Raw genomic sequence first — 15812 nt, 5'->3', positions numbered from 1 at the left:
CGGGGTCCTATTCTCAGTTCAGTGGTTTGCTGCTGGCATTCACCTCTGTATTTGCTGTATTCTGGCTGTGTCTCTCAGGATCGATCTACATCCGGCTCCTGTCGGTCTGCACATCTTTGCTTCATCCATCTTTGTCTAATTGGGTGGCTCTATATGTATGGGCCACATGTAAGGGCAGGCTCTGAATGGGTGTTCCTTCAGTCTCTGTTTTAATCTTTTGCCTCTCTTCCCTTTTTTGCCAGGGGTATTCTTTGTTCCCTTTAAAGAAGGAGTGAAGCTCACATTTGATCATCCGCCTTTGAGTTTCATTTGTTCTAGGGGCAACTAGGGTAATTCAAGCATTTAACAATAGCCACTTATCAGTGAGTGCATACCATGTATGTTTTCTTGTGATTGGGTTAGTCTACCAGAATGATATTTCCAGTTCCAACCATTTGCCTAACTTAATTTCATAAAGTCGTTGTTTTTTGATAGCTGAGTAATATTCCATTGTGTAGATGTACCCACATTTTTTTTATATGTTAGCATCTTTTGGGTATATGCCCAAGAGAGGTATAGCTGGATCCTCAGGCAGTTCAATGTCCAATTTTCTGAGAAACCTCCAGACTGATTTCCAGAATGGTTGTACCAGTCTGCAACCCCACCAACAATGGAGGAGTGTTCTTTTTCCCGCATCCGCCAGCATTTGCTGTCACCTGAGTTTTTGATCTTAGTCATTCTCACTGGTGTGAGGTGAAATCAGGGTTGTTTTGATTTGCATTTCCTGATGACTAAAGATGTTGAACATTTCTTTAGGTGTTTCTCAGCCATTCGGCATTCCTCAGCTGTGAATTCTTTTGTTTAGCTCTGAACCCCATTTTTAATAGGGTTATTTGTCTCCCCGCGGTCTAACTTTTTGAGTTCTTTGTATATTTTGGATATAAGGCCTCTATTCTGTTGTAGGATTGGTAAAGATCTTTTCCCAATCTGTTGGTTGCCGTTTTGTCCTGACCACAGTGTCCTTTGCCTTACAGAAGCTTTGTAGTTTTATGAGATCCCATTTGTCGATTCTTGATCTTAGAGCATAAGCCATTGGTGTTTTGTTCAGGAAATTTTTTCCAGTGCCCATGTGTTCCAGATGCTTCCCTAGTTTTTCTTCTATTAGTTTGAGGTGTCTGGTTTGATGTGGAGGTCCTTGATCCACTTGGACTTAAGCTTTGTACAGGGTGATAAGCATGGATCAGATCTGCATTCTTTCTACATGTTGACCTCCAGTTGAACCAGCACCATTTGCTGAAAATGCTATCTTTTTTTTCCATTGGATGGATTTGGCCTTTTGTCAAAAAATCAAGTGACCATAGGTGTGTGGGTTCATTTCTGGGTCTTCAATTCTATTCCATTGGTCTATCTGTCTGTCTCTGTACCAATACCATGCAGTTTTTATCACAATTGCTCTGTAATACTGCTTGAGTTCAGGGATAGTGATTCCCCAGAAGTCCTTTTTATTGTTGAGCATAGTTTTAGCTATCCTGGGTTTTTTGTTATTCCAGATGAATTTGCAAATTGTTCTGTCTAACTCTTTGAAGAATTGGATTGGTATTTTGATGGGGATTGCATTGAATCTGTAGACCGCTTTTGGCAGAATGGCCATTTTTACTATATTAATCCTGCCAATCCATGAGCATGGGAGATCTTTCCATCTTCTGAGGTCTTCTTCAATTTCTTTTCTTCAGAGTCTTGAAGTTCTTGTTGTACAAATCTTTTACTTGCTTGGTTAAAGTCACACCGAGGTACTTTTATATTATTTGGGTCTATTATGAAGGGTGTCGCTTCCCTAATTTCTTTCTCGGCTTGTTTTCTTTTGTGTAGAGGAAGGCTACTGATTTATTTGAGTTAATTTTATACCCAGCCACTTTGTTGAAGTTGTTTATCAGCTTTAGTAGTTCTCTGGTGGAACTTTTGGGATCACTTAAATATACTATCATATCATCTGCAAATAGTGATATTTTGACTTCTTCTTTCCGATCTGTATCCCTTGACCTCCTTTTTGTTGTCTGATTGCTCTGGCTAGAACTTCAAGAACTATATTGAATAAGTAGGGAGAGAGTGGGCAGCCTTGTCTAGTCCCTGATTTTAGTGGGATTGCTTCAAGTTTCTTCCATTTAGTTTAATGTTAGCCACTGGTTTGCTGTATATGGCTTTTACTATGTTTAGGTATGGGCCTTGGATTTTATTCTTTCCAGGACTTTTATCATGAAGGGGTGTTGAATTTTGTCAAATGCTTTCTCAGCATCTAATGAAATGATCATGTGGTTTTGTTCTTTCAGTTTGTTTATATAATGGATCACGTTGATGGTTTTCCAGATATTAAACCATCCCTGCATGCCTGGGATGAAGCTTCACTTGATCATGGTGGATGATTGTTTTGATGTGCTCTTGGATTCGGTTTGCCAGAATTTTGTTGAGTATTTTTTGTCGATGTTCATAAGGGAAATTGGTCTGAAGTTCTCTTTCTTTGTTGGGTCTTTGTGTGGTTTAGGTATAAGAGTAATTGTGGCTTCACAGAAGGAGTTCGGTAGTGCTCCATCTGTTTCAATTTTGTGGAATAGTTTGATAATATTGGTATGAGGTCTTCGATGAAGGTCTGATAGAATTCTGCACTAAACCCGTCTGGACCTGGGCTCTTTTTGGTTGGGAGACCTTTAATGACTGCTTCTATTTCCTTAGGAGTTATGGGGTTGTTTAACTGGTTTATCTGTTCCTGATTTAACTTCGGTACCTGGTATCTGTCTAGGAAATTGTCCATTTCCTGCAGATTTTCAAGTTTTGTTGAGTATAGGCTTTTATAGTAAGATCTGATGATATTTTGAATTTCCTCTGAATCTGTAGTTATGTCTCCCTTTTCATTTTTGATTTTGTTAATTTGGACACACTCTCTGTGTCCTCTCGTTAGTCTGGCTAAGGGTTTATCTATCTTGTTGATTTTCTCAAAGAACCAACTTTTTGGTTCTGTTGATTCTTTCTATGGTCCTTTTTGTTTCTACTTGGTTGATTTTGCCTGAGTTTGATTATTTCCTGCCTTCTACTCCTCCTGGGTGTATTTGCTTTTTTTGTTCTAGAGCTTTTAGGTGTGCTGTCAAGCTGCTGACATATGCTCTTTCCTGTTTCTTTTCTTGCAGGCACTCAGCGCTATGAGTTTTCCTCTTAGCACAGCTTTCATCGTGTCCCATAAGTTTGGGTATGTTGTACCTTCATTTTCATTAAATTCTAAAAAGTTTTTAATTTCTTTCTTTATTTCTTCCTTGACCAGGTTATCATTGAGTAGAGCATTGTTCAATTTCCACGATATGTGGGCATTCTTCCCTTATTGTTATTGAAGACCAGCTTTTAGGGCCGTGGGTGGTCCGATAGCACGATGGGATTATTTCTATCTTCTGTACCTGTTGAGGCCGTTTTTGACCAATTATATGGTCAATTTTGGAGAAAGTACCATGAGGAGCTGAGAAGAAGGTATATCCTTTTGCATTAGGGTAGAACGCTCTATAAATATCCGTTAAGTCCATTTGGCTCATGACTTCTCTTAGTCTGTCTACGCCTCTGTTTAATTTCTGTTTCCATGATCTGTCCATTGATGAGAGTGGGGTGTTGAAGTTCCTACTATTATTGTGTGAGGTGCAATGTTTTGAGCTTTAGTAAGGTTTCTTTTTTTACGTATGTAGGTGCCCTTGTATTTGGGGCATAGATATTTAGGATTGAGAGTTCATCTTGGTGGATTTTTCCTTGATAAATATAAAGTGTCCTTCCGTATCTTTTTTGATGACTTTTAGTTGAAAATTGATTTTATCTGATATTAGAATGGTTACTCCAGCTTGCTTCTTCCGACCATTTGCCTGGAAAGTTGTTTTCCAGCCTTTCACTCTGAGGTAGTGTCTGTCTTTGTCTCTGAGGTGTGTTTCCTGTAGGCAGCAGAATGCAGGGTCCTCGTTGCGTATCCAGTTTGTTAATCTATGTTTTTTTATTGGGGAGTTGAGGCCATTGATGTTGAGAGATATTAAGGAATAGTGATTATTGCTTCCTGTTATATTCATACGGATGTGTTATGTTTGTGTGTTTTTTCTTCTCTTTGTTTTGTTGCCAAACGATTAGTTTTTGCCTCTTCTTGGGTATAGCTTGCCTCCTTATGTTGGGCTTTTCCATTTATTATCCTTTGTAGTGCTGGATTTGTAGATAGATATTGTGTAAATTTGGTTTTGTCATGGAATATCTTGGTTTCTCCATCTATGTTAATTGAGAGTTTTGCAGGATACAGTAGCCTGGGCTGGCATTTGTGTTCTCTTAGGGTCTGAATGACATCAGTCCAGGATCTTCTGGCCTTCATAGTTTCTGGCGAAAAGTCTGGTGTGATTCTGATAGGCCTGCCTTTATATGTTACTTGACCTTTTTCCCTTACTGCTTTTAATATTCTTTCTTTATTTTGTGCATTTGGTGTTTTGACTATTATGTGACGGGAGGTGTTTTTTTTCTGGTCCAATCTATTTGGAGTTCTGTAGGCTTCTTGTATGCCTATGGGTATCTCTTTTTTTAGGTTAGGGAAGTTTTCTTCTATGATTTTGTTGAAGATATGTACTGGTCCTTTGAGCTGGGAGTCTTCTCTCTTCTATACCTATTATCCTTAGGTTTGATCTTCTCATTGAGTCCTGGATTTCTGTATGTTTTGGACCAGTAGCTTTTTTTCCGCTTTTACATTATCTTTGACAGTTGAGTCAATGATTTCTATGGAATCTTCTGCTCCTGAGATTTCTCTTCCATCTCTTTGTATTCTGTTGGTAAAGCTTGTATCTACAGCTCCTTGTCTCTTCTTTTGGTTTTCTATATCCAGGGTTGTTTCCATGTGTTCTTTCTTGATTGCTTCTATTTCCATTTTTAATTCCTTCCCCTGTTTGATTGTGTTTTCCTTTAATTCTTTCAGGGATTTTTGTGTCTCCTCTCTATGGGCTTCTACTTGTTTATTTATGTTTTCCTGGAATTCTTTCATGCATTTTTGCGATTCCTCTCTGTAGGCTTCTACTTGTTCTCTAAGGGAGTTCATCATGTCTTTCTTGAAGTTCTCCAGCATCATGATCAAATATGATTTTGAATCTAGATCTTGCTTTTCTGGTGTGTTTGGATATTCCATGTTTGTTTTGATGGGAGAATTGGGTCCATGGTGCCATGTAGTCTTGGTTTCTGTTGCTTGGGTTCCTGCGCTTGCCTCTCGCCATCAAATTATCTCTAGTGTTACTTTGTTCTGCTATTTCTGACAGTGGCTAAACTGTCCTATAGGCCTGTGTGTCAGGAGTGCTGTAGACCTGTTTTCCTCTCTTTCAGTCAGTTATGGGGACAGAGTGTTCTGCTTTCGGGCCTGTAGTTTTTCCTTTCTACAGGTCTTCAGCTGTTCCTGTGGACCTGTGCCTTGAGTTCACCAGGCAGGTCACTTGCAGCAGAAAAGTTGGTCTTACCTGTGGCCCTGAGGCTCGAGTTCGCCGAGGGGTTCTGCCCACGGGCTCTCCGGGTGACAGCGACCAGGGAAGATCTGCCGCCTCTTCCGGAGCCTCTGTGGCACCAGGGTTCCAGATGGCTTCTGGTGTTTTCTCTGAATCAGCAATGTGTGTAGAGAGCAGTCTCTTCTGGTTTCGAGGCGTGGTCTGCCTCTGAAGGTTTAGCCTCCTCCCACGGGATTTGGGTGCAGAGAACTGTTTATCCGGTCTGTTTCCTTCAGGATCCGGGGTGTCTCAGGCAGGGCTCCTGCCTGCTCCTGGGCCCTCCCCCCCACAGGAACCCAGAGGCCTTGTACAGTTTCCTCTTGGGTCAGGGATGCAGGGTCTCTTGGGCAGTGCCCACCTGACCAGGGTGGCAGTGTTGGTGGTCTCTTCCAGTTTAATGGCAAGTGTGTTTCTGCAGCCTGGTAAGGAGAGGAGTGCCCAGCCCACCAGGCAGTAAGCATCTCTCCACGGGTTCACAGAGAGCTGCTCCAGTCAGCGGGTGTCCACAGGTCCTGAACAGAGCTAGCTGCAAAGCCTAGGGGGATTGGCTGGCCAACAGCAGGCCTCCCACACCCAGTGGCATCAGGGAGTGCAGTGAGAGTTTTCATTTCTTCAAAACAAAACAAAACAGTTACGTTATGTGAATATGTTTTTGTTTTAGTCCCAGGTGTGGGATTCGGGGCTGCTCCAGATTGTCCCCAGTCTGTGGACAATTACAATTATTGACTATGATTGTCTCGTGCTCTGGGAGGGGCGTGATTTTTGATGGTTACAGGTAGTCTAGTTCTGGGGACTTTGGGAGGGGAGAGCCCCAAGAGGACCTGGGAAACTGCTGTTCCCCCTGATGCTGGCTTCGGTTGCTGCTTTTGCTATTGCTGGATTGCTGGCTTATTATTATAATTATTATCCTTATTATTAGTGTGTGTGTGTGTGTGTGTGTATGCACACATGTTCACATATATATATATACTGCAAGTACTAGAGTGACCCATGGTGGAGGTCAGAGAACACATTTCAAAGTTCCATTCCCATCTATGGGCACATTGGTGCAGAAGGCCTTCGGGTCCCCACAGCCAAGGTCTCTGTCACACGTGCTTCTCAAACGAGCACACATGGATCATTTCCTTCATGTGCCAATGACAAGACAACCTCCAAAAATCTCTGTCAGCTGGGATGTGTGACAGAAAAGCCATCTGGCCAACACCCGTCCTGGGGCCAGTGACCATTTAGTTTCAATCTGTGGTTTTGGAAGAAAATAATTAAGGCTCTGGATGCTGCCAACAGGGTGGCTCTGTGCTGTCCTTGGCAATGACCCCTAAAGCAGAGCCCCACCATGAAGCTCTCTGCCCTGGCTCCAGCCCCACCCCACCGGTCTCTGCTGCAGACACTTGTAGTTAGCTCGCTTAGAGCATCGGAAGTAGTCATGCCTTCCTCATGGATGGCTGGTGCCCCTTCCCTAGCTACAGGTCTTGGGTCTTCTTTTTGTCCCACTCCTGTTCTGCCTGTTTCTCTGCTGTCCTCTAGGCATCTACCCTGTGCTTCCTGGGTTCCCAGCAGCCCTGCCAATGGACGGGAGCTAGGCTTTCTCAGTCCTACTTTATAGACAGTGAAATCAAGGCTCTGAGAACTAACAGTTGTTGCTCAAGGTCCAAAGCCAGCAAACCCGGGCACTTGGTATTGGATCAAGCCTCCTGCTATGGCTTCTTCCTCTCCTACCCTTCACCAGTTCAAATCTCTGTCTGCTGGCTTACTTCTCTCTCTGGCAGGTCCCTTTCTGAGCTTTAGAACCACAGCTGTTTGAAAAAAGTCTGTGGGGGGTGCTTTTTGGCTTTTTGGGGTTTTTTTGGTTGATTGATGTGGAAGGGCCCTACTCACTGTGTGTGGTGCCACCCCCGAAATAGTCCTGGGTGCTATAAGAAAGCAGGCTGAAGAATTCTATCAGACCTTCATAGAAGACCTCATACCAATATTATCCAAACTATTCCACAAAATTGAAACAGATGGAGCACTACCAATTTTCTATGAAGCCACAATTACTTTTATACCTAAACCACACAAAGACCCAACAAAGAAAGAGAACTTCAGACCAATTTCCCTTATGAATATCGACTGCAAAAATACACAATAAAATTCTGACAAACCGAATCCAAGAGCACATCAAAACAATCATCCACCATGACCAAGTAGGCTTCATCCCAGGCATGCAGGGATGGTTTAATATACAGAAAACCATCAACGTAATCCATTATATAAACAAACTGAAAGAACAAAACCACATGATCATTTCATTAGATGCTGAGAAAGCATTTGACAAAATTCAACACCCCCTCATGATAAAAGTCCTGGAAAGAATAGGAATTCAAGGCCCATACCTAAACATAGTAAAAGCCATATACAGCAAACCAGTTGCTAACATTAAACTAAATGGAGAGAAACTTGAAGCAATCCCACTAAAATCAGGGACTAGACAAGGCTGCCCACTCTCTCCCTACTTATTCAATATAGTTCTTGAAGTTCTAGCCAGAGCAATCAGACAACAAAAGGAGGTCAAGGGATACAGATTGAAAAAAAGAAGAAGTCAAAATATCACTATTTGCAGATGATATGATAGTATATTTAAGTGATCCCAAAAGTTCCACCAGAGAACTACTAAAGCTGATAAACAACTTCAGCAAAGTGGCTGGGTATAAAATTAACTCAAATAAATCAGTAGCCTTCCTCTACACAAAAAAGAGAAACAAGTGAGAAAGAAATTAGGGAAACCACACTCTTCATAATAGACCCAAATAATATAAAAGTACCTCGTGTGACTTTAACCAAGCAAGTAAAAGATCTGTACAATAAGAACTTCAAGACACTGAAGAAAGAAATTGAAGAAGACCCAGAAGATGGAAAGATCTCCCATGCTCATGGATTGGCAGGATTAATATAGTAAAATGGCCATTTTACCAGAAGTTTATCTACAGATTCAATGCAATCCCCATCAAAATACCAATCCAATTCTTCAAAGAGTTAGACAGAACAATTTGCAAATTCATCTGAATAATAAAACCCAGGATAGCTAAAACTATCCTCAACAATAAAAGGACTTCAGGGGGAATCACTATCCCTGAACTCAAGCAGTATTACAGAGCAATAGTGATAAAAACTGCATGGTATTGGTACAGAGACAGACAGATAGACCAATGGAACAGAATTGAAGACCCAGAAATGAATCCACACACCTATGGTCACTTGATTTTTGACAAAGGAGCCAAATCCATCCAATGGAAAAAAAGATAGCATTTTCAGCAAATGGTGCTGGTTCAACTGGAGGTCAACATGTAGAAGAATGCAGATCGATCCATGCTTATCACCCTGTACAAAGCTTAAGTCCAAGTGGATCAAGGACCTCCACATCAAACCAGACACACTCAAACTAATAGAAGAAAAACTAGGGAAGCATCTGGAACACATGGGCACTGGAAAAAATTTCCTGAACAAAACACCAATGGCTTATGCTCTAAGATCAAGAATTGACAAATGGGATCTCATAAAACTACAAAGCTTCTGTAAGGCAAAGGACATTGTGGTTAGGACAAACGGCAACCAACAGATTGGGAAAAGATCTTTACCAATCCTACAACAGATAGAGGCCTTATATCAAAAAAGAATACAAAAGAACTCAAAAGACCAAGGGAGACAAATAACCCTATTAAAAAATGGGGTTCAGAGCTAAACAAAGAATTCATAGCTGAGGAATGCCGAATGGCTGAGAAACACCTAAAGAAATGTTCAACATCTTTAGTCATAAGGGAAATGTAAATCAAACAACCTGAGATTTCACCACACCAGTGAGAATGGCTAAGATCAAAACTCAGGTGACAGCAAATGCTGGCGAGGATGCGGAGAAAGAGGAACACCTCCATTGTTGGTGGGTTGCAGACTGGTACAACCATTCTGGAAATCAGTCTGAGGTTCCTCAGAAAAATTGGACATTGAACTGCCTGAGGATCCAGCTATACCTCTTGGGCATATACCCAAAAGATGCCCCAACATATAAAAAGACACGTGTCTACTATGTTCATCGCAGAGCCTTTATTTATATTAGCCAGAAGCTGGAAGGAACCCAGATGCCCTTCAACAGAGGAATGGATACAGAAAATGTGGTACATCTACACAATGGAATATTACTCATTATCAAAAACAACGATTTTTATGAAATTCAGAGGCAAATGGTTGAACTGGAAAATATCATCCTGAGTGAGCTAACCCAATCACAGAAAGACATACATGGTATGCACTTCATTGATAAGTGGCTATTAGCCCAAATGCTTGAATTACCCTAGATGCCTAGAACAAATGAAACTCAAGACGGATGATCAAAATGTGAATGCTTCACCCTTCTTTAAAAGGGGAATAAGAATACCCTTGGCAGGGAAGAGAGATGCAAAGATTAAAACAGAGACTGAAGGGACACCCATTCAGAGCCTGCCCCACATGTGGCCCATACATATACAGCCACCCAATTAGACAAGATGGATGAAGCAAAGAAGTGCAGACCGACAGGAGCCGGATGTAGATCGCTCCTGAGAGACACAGCCAGAATACAGCAAATACAGAGGTGAATGCCAGCAGCAAACCATTGAACTGAGAATAGGACCCCCGTTGAAGGAATCAGAGAAAGAACTGGAAGAGCTTGAAGGGGCTTGAGATTCCCATATGTACAACAATGCAAGCAACCAGAGCCTAGGGACTAAGCCACTACCTAAAGACTATACATGGACTGACCCTGGACTCTGACCTCATAGGTAGCAATGAATATCCTAGTAAGAGCACCAGTGGAAGGGAAGCCCTGGTCCTGCTAAGACTGAACCCCAGTGAACTAGGGGACTGTTGGGGAGGCGGCAATGGGGGGAGGTGGGGAGGGGAACACTCAGAAAGAAGGGGAGGGGGAGGGATTAGGGGGATGTTTGCCCGTAAACTGGGAAAGGGAATAACACTTGAAATGTATATAAGAAATACTCAAGTTAATAAAAAAAAAAAAAGAAAGAAAGAAAGAAAGAAAGAAAGCAGGCTGAGCATGACATGAGGAGCAAGCCCTATGCTTGTAAGCAGCACCCCTACATGGCCTCCATTAACGAGGGGAGTCAGAGTGGGAACTAAAGCAGAGGCAGGAACCTGGAAACAGGAACTGAAGCAGAGGCTTACCTCACCCTTTCCTCCTTAAGCTACATTGGTCATGGTCCTCATCATAGATAATCCTCTTCCTAGGCCAACTGTAACTCGCCATCATTCTGTATGCCAAGTTCAGCCAATGGCTTTTTCTGTTGGCCCCCAGAGCTGAAATCACTGGACTCAGTCTCTGCTTTTCTTACCCCCAGTCTCCATCTTAAACTTGGGAGGCCTGCTTGATGCAACTCCCCTGCATCACTTCCCTTCCATCCCTCATTGCACTGAAGCCCCTCCACCCAACCCAGAAATCTATCAAAAATGGAACTTTCACCACGCTACTTCTGCCTTATTTCTTTATGGAGCTTGAGAAATCGCTCAGAAGTTAAGAACATGTACTGCTCTTCCAGAGGACTCTAATTCGCATCTCAATACTCATGACAGCTTTAAACTTCCCCTTTCTAGCCTCTGTGGGCAGTAGCACTCGTGCGCGCGCGCACACATACACACAAACACACACACACACTCATATGCATGTGTACGCGACAAAATAATTTAAAATGAAAATAAATCTTCTTTTAAAAAAGACCTCCACTGAGTCTCTGAAAACAGAGAGCGTGGGAAGTTTAGCTAGGCCTGCCCTGTTCCCAGTCCCAACACCCAGGCTACTGTGCTGGCAATCGTAACTCAAGCCAAGGTTCTAATCCCTACAGGCCCAGATTCTCACATCTGTCTTTCTTCTGCCTCCCCCTGCCTGGTCAGATACATTCTCCTCCTTGCTCCTCTGAATTAGGAAGTACCTACCTAGCTGTGATGGGGAAAACGCCTTTACAGCCCATTAGCCATGTCCTGGGTCTGGTCTGGTAATAGCATCTCTAACATTTTCCGCTCCACCCCCACTCCACAGTGGCTCTATAACACGCACCTATCATGTCATATGCTGTGATAGGCTCTGTGCATGAGTCCCTGGGCCATCCAAGAAATCCAGGGAAGAATGCTCTGCAGTTCACAGGAGCTACTCAAGCAGTAGGATGTAGACTTGGAACTGCTGAAGGCCATAAGCTCAAGAAAGTTGACCGGAAGTCAACAGGGGATGAGAGGGATAGGGTGGGGGAGCAGGGCTAAGAGATTATGTGAACACCTAGATAAAGCTGTAACCTATGCTGACACCGAAATTTTCAGTTGTGTGAATACATGTCTTTTCTCTTTTTCTTGTCTTGAGTTTATTTGTAAAAACAGCATAGGACACTGGTCATCTGCAAATAGTGCATAAGTAGGTGTGTCACAGCAGTCTGTCTGTCTTCACACTGGCAGGAGCCTTTTCTATGGTGCCTTCCCGGGGGCCTGGGCACCCTTGGGAGCCTGGGCTGGAGCTGAAGCCTGGGTCTTAGCTGGAGCTTTGGCCTCTGCCTTTGTTTGAACCTTGGGCTTTGGTTGGCAGAGCCTCGGACCCTTGGCCATGTAGCTTCGAATCCTCTTCCCAAGCTTGGGGTGAGCGATGAAAGCCAGACGGCTGAGTCTGCGACTGGGGCCCTTTGGCATCTTGGGTTTGACGGCCTGGGCTTCACGAGGGCCATGGTGGCCTCTGCGCATGCTCTCACTGCCTCTGCATTGTTGGCCTGCATCTTCGTCAGGCCTTTCTTCTTATGCTTCTGGGCAAAGCGCATGTTCCTCAGGAACTTGGGGTCAACCCCCTTAAGAGATTCGTATCTTTGTGACCGGGGTTCTTTGATATCATTTTTGTGCCATTTGCAGGACTGGTTGTGCGTGGTGTGGTTCTTGAACTTGGCCATGTCTGCACGGTAACCCGCGACTCCCACAGCGTCTGGGACCAGAAGAAAAGACAATGTCTTTTTCCGCTTACACTGTTAAGAGTTTTCTTCTGGTTGCATGCTATGGGAGGAACCACAAGTGACTCTTTTTCTAGGCACAGTGAGTGACTCTTCCCACCTACTCCGTGTTATCTGTTGTACTTAGCATAGTACGTTTGATGTGTGTCACCCCAGTTTGACCATGAACTGTCAAGGGTACACACGGAGATCAACTCATCGTAGCCTTGTAGCATCAGCTCCAACCATAGTACAAGATTACCCCAGGATCTACTCCAGGAACGAATGAGTCCTCACCCTGGCTGGGAGAAGCTTCCAGAATAGGGCCTCATTCTTGTCTTGGCATCAATACTCATGCCTATGCTTCCCCCAGGCACTGACTGTCGAGGAAATGGGAGGAGTAAGAAATGGGGGAGGATCATTCTTCCTCCTCTGCAGCTTCCCCTGACCTGAACCTCCTGCGATCCTCAGACAGTTGGTGAATTTCAAGGGTTCTGTGTACTGGGACCACCAGCCTCTTCCTCCTCTCCCTCTGAAAACCCTTGGCCTCTTATTCCAACACGAACTCTGGTTCTCAGACTCCAGAACAAACGCAGGGCAGGAGAGCTGAGCTCACTGTGTAAAGACCCCCTTGCCATCTAAAGAGGGTGCCTGCTCAAATCCCCAAAGGCAAATTAAACAGAAGACAGTGGGCATGGAAGGGGGTTAGCACCATGGAAATAGTGCTCAGGCCCTGGAGTAAGTACATTTCCTTTCTTTTTCGCTCAAGCTAGTTTGAAGTGAGTTCCTGTCTATCGAAGGAGCAGAGACTCAAGGCCAGTGCTGCCTGAGACCACAGATTGTCAGAGTGTGAGCACAGGAGCTTGGAGGAAGAAGGGAAGAGCCAGGCAGAGCCACGAGCTCCATGGGAAGCCTGCAGAAGGAAAGCACACACAGAGGTCCAACATAATGAGAACTTGAGGTCTCCCACTCACAAGGATTGAGGGAACACAGTGTCACATTCCAAGTCCTCTTCAGGCAGCCAAGGGCCAGAAGCATCAGGCATAAAGTCGCATGGTCCTAAAGTTCCTGCGTTCCATGTGCAGCCGCAGTGACCTGCCTGTGAACTTAGTGTCAGTGGAAGAGAGGATGAGCATCCCTGTCAGCAAAGCAGCTGCCTGCTACAATCCCACCCATGCTCACGGCTGTGCCAGGCTGCAGACCAGCGTGTCTCAATGCTACTCTGCTATCAGTTATTTTGGCTGAACCACAGACCCACGAAAGGGTCTGGAGCATCTCAGTCCACAGGCTGAGATCGTGGCACGGGAAAAATCTGTACCTTCAGAGGAAAGAGTCCTTGCTTCTTCCTGCTCTGGCCTTATTACCAAGGTCGTCTGCCAATTTGTGTGTGTGTGTGTGTGTGTGTGTGTGTGTGTGTGTAAAGATATATTCTCTCGGCACATTTCAAGTATGACTGTAGTTGTCACGGCCTGTGCTCATTCTGCAGAATTTATTTTTCCTTTCTCAGTGGTTTTTTTTTTTTTGTCTTGTAACTCACATTTCCTATTTCGTACATTTTCAGTGGGTGAGTAGATGATATCTATGGAAAGCTGGTAAATATAAAACACAAACACGATGCCGATTAGGTAACACGGTAGCATCTTTGTGACCCTCTTCTACTTCACACTGTAGCCAATACCATCACCTGGCATCTCAGAGCCACAGGTAATTCCCATGTGGGCTCCACTCTTCACGAAACCAACCAAATAATCCGTACTGATTGGTGTCGGCTCTTCCTGAAGTTGGCTGAGTAGAACAGCACCAGGTAAACAGGCGTGTGCCCAGTTGTACATTATCTCATTGGAATAATGCTATACCAGAATATATACATTTTAAGATCTTTACTACATGGTGCCAAACTTTTCTCTAGAAGTTTGTGCACATGGATGCTTTCTGAAACATTCTGGGAAAGGCCCTTCTCATAGATGATGATGTCTGCTTTTGTTGGTGGTTTGTTGTTGTATTGTTTTTTGTTTTTTGGAGGGTTTTGGGGAGCTACTTTATTGGGTTTTTATACCTTCCATCCTTCTGACACTTATTCCACCCCAATTCCTTCCAATCCTCCCACACTAGGTAGGAGAGAAAGGTTAGAGGGAAGTCCAGTCTCCAACATAAGGATATCTCTAACCACCAATCTAGCAATCCAGCAATCCAGCAATCCAGCAATCCAGCAAAAGTAGCACCAGGAGCCACCAGCAACCAGAACCAGCAGCATTGGGAACCAGCAGAAGGGACAGCAGTAGGGGGAGCAGCAGCGAGCGTGCGGGACACACCCGAAATACTAAACAAGACAGATCCTTGCAGGCAGAGCTTTCTCCTTCTCTCTTCACTCACTCATGGCCTCCCAGCTGCTAGACCTGAGGAGGCAGCCTGGGCAGCTGACAGGATAGAGTGAAGAAGGCTTTATGGTCAGGAGAAGAGAGGAGGAGGGAAAGGAATGCTCCAGAGACTTGGAGGATTGCACTCTTAGGCCAAATCAAACAAGTAGCAATGTGGCTGATACCAGCTGGGAAGTAGGAACAAAGAACAAGTATGTTCTTCCCAGACCCATGTAAAACCTTCTAAGCCCTGGGACACTCTACCTGGGCCAAGATGGCAGCTGTAAATTGGGGGCTATTCCCACAAATCTGTAGTTTGGTCATTCTACTTACATAGGGCCCCAGAGAAAGCTTGGGCATGGGCACTGCTCCCTGTGTGTGTGTGTGTGTGTGTGTGTGTGTGTGTGTGTGTGTGTGTGTGTATAACTCTGACTTTATAGAGAGTCCAAGAAATCTCTTAAAGTAAAACCCAATCCTGGTAGAATAGGGCTTGCATTCTAAATTAAACTTGGCTATAGGGGGAAAAAATAAGTAAAGCTATTTTTTTTTTTGATTGATCAACGTCCCCTGCACATGGATGTCACCTGGAAATAGGGAGGGTTTCAGGATTTTCCTTAAAAGACCTTTCATGTCTTCTGATGTCAAAAGTCATTCCTGCACCAAGTGTGTGAACTCTGAGAGATGAAGGGCTGTGTGGAGTCTGTCTGACAGAAGCTGAGGCCTTTGGTGCTCGGATGCAGGGATCCTACTCGTCCCTCTCTCCCTGTTTTCTGCTCAAAATATCCTCTGACTAAACCCAAAGGGAAGTCAAAAGAAATAAAATAAAAAAGCCCTTGATGGGGTTCACATGGTCAGACTCCTGGGATATAGAAGAATGGAGAAGGGTCTGGAACAAAAAGTGTCCAGGTGAGTTCCCACCCTTTGCAAAGTAGGAGTTGGGTGAGGTCATTTTAATCTCTCAAAGCCCACCCCTA

At 44.0% G+C, this 15812-nt stretch overlaps 1 pseudogene; it reads right to left on the bottom strand.

Annotated features, from left to right (window-relative positions):
- Nucleotides 1-11975: 11975 nt before the first annotated feature.
- On the bottom strand, nucleotides 11976-12445 carry LOC116908515 (annotated as a pseudogene).
- Nucleotides 12446-15812: the final 3367 nt, after the last annotated feature.

Source organism: Rattus rattus, chromosome 9 (genome assembly GCF_011064425.1).
Source record: "Rattus rattus isolate New Zealand chromosome 9, Rrattus_CSIRO_v1, whole genome shotgun sequence".
In the NCBI taxonomy this organism is placed as follows: domain Eukaryota; kingdom Metazoa; phylum Chordata; class Mammalia; order Rodentia; family Muridae; genus Rattus; species Rattus rattus.
The sequence above is the reverse complement of the archived record's forward strand: the minus strand, read 5'-3'. Positions and strand labels throughout refer to the sequence as shown.